We start from the raw sequence: 3,510 nt of genomic DNA on the forward strand, positions 1-3,510 counted from the left end.
AGAGGAAAGTCTTAAGGAGCTTCTGGAATGTGACAAGATCCTACTCAAGGCGCTGGGGCAGGGGGAGGTATTTTATTCACAAGATGCTTGTGTGAAACAGTGCAGACTTTAGGGCAGTATAAAGAGATGTCTGGTTTTTTCTTGGAAGATAAGATATTACTAGGCATAAGTGTGATGCCGCCGGCTCCACAATAATAAGGGTGGTGGAATTGTTTACTGGCTTCTTGATTTCCGGAATAAGGGGTGTTTAATGAATATTGAAAACAAAAACGTGGAAAGGGGTGTTTTAAAAATGGGGACGAGCATGACGAGTACAACTTTAGACTGAGAGGGCCACCACTGGACATTATGCTTTGCGAGACTTGTTCATTTTTCCATAGTATGTATGTGCCTATGTTTCCGAGCATGCAAAGTCAAAAGTGGTTACACGTTTAAGATGTAGCTTATGGCATAGAGTCCCTTTACAGTTCTAAATCCGCACAGCATAGGTTGGCATGTTTGCAGCTTGCTTTCCGAGGGTATTCCCTGTCAATCACATTTCGTCAGACACTGTTGTTTCCTCATGTGAATATTAGAGACATTTACGCACGCAGGTAGCGTGGCCGAGCGGTCTAAGGCGCTGGATTAAGGCTCCAGTCTCTTCGGAGGCGTGGGTTCGAATCCCACCGCTGCCAACAGTTTTGCCTGTCAAAGCCTTTCTTCCCTAGTGACAGTTGCAGTGTAACCGCAATCAGTGATCTAACTGACACGGCACACCTATATCACTGATTTTTGGTTGACAGCTGCACTGGCCTAAAAGAACAGTCGCCATTCGACGAATTTTATGAATGGGGAATTTGTCATGAAAGCAGAGCAATGATAGATAATTCACACAACTCTCGGTATTCAAGATCCCAGTTAATAATAATACTATTTTGATTGATATAGTACTTAATGTGATTGTCAAAAACGTATAATCCTTGTGTACGTTGAAGAATAAAAATAAAAGTGCCTTAAACGAAACTTACATGGCAGAGTAATTATGTGCATAACACGGCAATGCAATCTTGATCTGCCTGTAAATGCACCTTTTAGTCTCACAGGATTTTTAACGCTAAAATGAAATCCCCTCTCGGATCATCTCTTTAGGACAGATCCTGTGGCACACAGTATTTTATCATTATAATTGTTCTTTTATAACGCGCTTAATACCAATGAGCGGTTTCTCAGCGTGGGATCGGGATTCGAACTTGTGTTGCTCTGCCAAGACAAACGCATTGCCCGTGAGCTATCCTACAGCGAAAATATTTTTTAGAAGAACAAACAACTGCATTGTTCTAAAATCAACATGTATCGCCTGCTTGCCAGGCTATGCTCAGCAGTACAGCACCAACCAATGCCTTTGGGCTAAAAGGGATTCAGCTCCCTCCCTCCCAAAAGGGGCAGTGTAGTATAATTCTTGAAATGAGGCACAGGAGGCTGTGAGGCTCTGGATAATGTTGCTTTATTTATAACATCCAGCAACTGATGAAATGCAGCTCATCTGAAAACAATGCCAACAGGGCAACACGCCCACAAACATGGGGCTGCAATTACGAGTCTAGGTGGCTGCTTTATGGGGCCTGTATGCCAGTCCAATGGAGGAGCAGGCAGGAGTCGATGGTGCTCCGTGCCCTCGTTCCAGGCTTCTCCGCGGGAAGCGCAGGGTGGCGTTTCCGCATCTAGCGAGATCTCTACACACCTCCCTCTGATAATGCAACAGCAGTTATTGTAGAACATAGTCATTGTATCTCACCGGTCTTCTGTGTTCCCTTTTCGGCTGGTCATCTCTCTCTCTGCGAGTATCTTGCTCGTGATCATCTGCTAGCTCTTCTATGGGTGTATTTGCTTCCACTTCCTCTTCTCCGACTTCTCTTCTGTCAGTTCCTGGCTCTTGTTCTCTCTCTCATCGTCCATTACTTCCTCGATTTCGGATCTTTCATGGGTCTTTTCTCTCCCTTGTTTCTTTTCAAACATGGCTACTCTCTCCATGTTCCATGTGCGCCCGTCTTCGGTGCAGACATAATTGGTTCCTCTGTGAACCACCCTTACCGGTCTGCTGAACCTTGAACCCGTAACTTGATCTTTTGCCGGCAACCGTATTTTGATCCAATCTCCTTCAGTTACCTCTGACCTTTGCTTTGTTATTCTTCTTCAGTCGCTCCACCTTTTCATGCGTGCTTTGCTGTTTTCTATCCTCCACACCACTTCTGACATGTCCACTTCCTCATACTCTCTTACTTTGGCCAACCGTGGTTGCACTAGTGTGGAGGCTGCCCTTCTCCCTCTCAACATGCGAAAAGGGGAGATGTGGGTGATCCCGTAGGGAGTCAGTCTGTGAGCCGCGATGGCCTCCTTGGTCGTCTTGAGGGGATCCATTCCCGACGCAGTCGCTAATTGGATCGCTCCTTTGATAACCCTGTTGGCCCTCTCCATGAGCCCATTGGCCTGGGGATGATACAAAGCTGCTTTCTTCTGATTTAATCCCTTCGGTACGAATTTGAAACCCCAGGGGGGACAGTTCCGTGAGGTCCCTGTCTGCATCTGGGGCAAAGGGGAAGATCATTGACTTCCCTATGTTCATCCTGAAGCCTGAGAATTGGCCAAACCGTTCAATAACCCGAACGGCAGCCGGGACCGAGCTAGTGGGTTCCCTCAGGTGGAGCAGTATGTCATCTGCATAGAGGCCGAGCTTGAAAGTCCGACCTCCAACGTCAATACCGCGGACCAGAGTACTGGCTGACGGGGTACCAGTGCATGGTATAAAGTGAGCCATTTTGGTGAGACAATGCACTATTACATAAATTGTGTTAAACCCTCGGCTTAGCGGTAGATCCACAATTAGGTCCATAGACAGGGAATGCCAAGGATCGGGAGGCGTTGGTAAGGGTTGTAGGGTTCCTGATGGTCGTTGATGATCTGATTTGTTTCTGAGACAAGTTTCGCACTGGGTCACATATATATGAACATCCTTAGGTATGGATGGCCACCAAAAGTGGCGTTTTATTATTTCAATTGTTTTAGCTTTTCCGGGGTGACCTACGAATTTTGAGTCATGACACCATTTAATGGCTTGTTGTTGCAGGGGTGTCGTGGGTAAATACAAGGCTGATTTAAAAAAGGGTAATCCTTCCTTGATAGTTTGGTTTTTGTTCTGGCTAGCCCATTGGACTAATTGCTGTGCTGACATCGCCTTTCTCACAGTATCGAAGACTGCATCCGCAGCTACACTCCCGATTACACGACTGGGATCAACCATTGGCTTGTGCTCTTCTACTCTTGTGGTGGATTGATCGGGATCCGGTTCCGGATACCTCGATAGAATGTCTGCTTTTCGATTTTCAACTCCTGGGCGATAAGTGACTACAAAATCGTATTCAGAGAAATGCATGGCCCATCTGAGCTGCCTGGGACTGAGAGCCTTTGCTGATTTCAAGAACTGCAAGTTTCGGTGGTCAGTAAAAATGGTTACAGTATGTCGAGCCCCCATTA

At 46.3% G+C, this 3,510-nt stretch overlaps 1 non-coding gene across 1 annotated transcript; it reads left to right on the top strand.

The window, feature by feature from the left end:
- Nucleotides 1-592: 592 nt before the first annotated feature.
- TRNAL-AAG (transfer RNA leucine (anticodon AAG)) lies at nucleotides 593-674 on the top strand. The gene has a single exon. It is a non-coding gene; the product is annotated as a tRNA-Leu (tRNA).
- The last annotated feature ends 2,836 nt before the right edge of the window (nucleotides 675-3,510 follow it).

Source organism: Ambystoma mexicanum, chromosome 1p, assembly GCF_040938575.1.
Source record: "Ambystoma mexicanum isolate Mex_15411 chromosome 1p, UKY_AmexF1_1, whole genome shotgun sequence".
NCBI lineage: Eukaryota > Metazoa > Chordata > Amphibia > Caudata > Ambystomatidae > Ambystoma > Ambystoma mexicanum.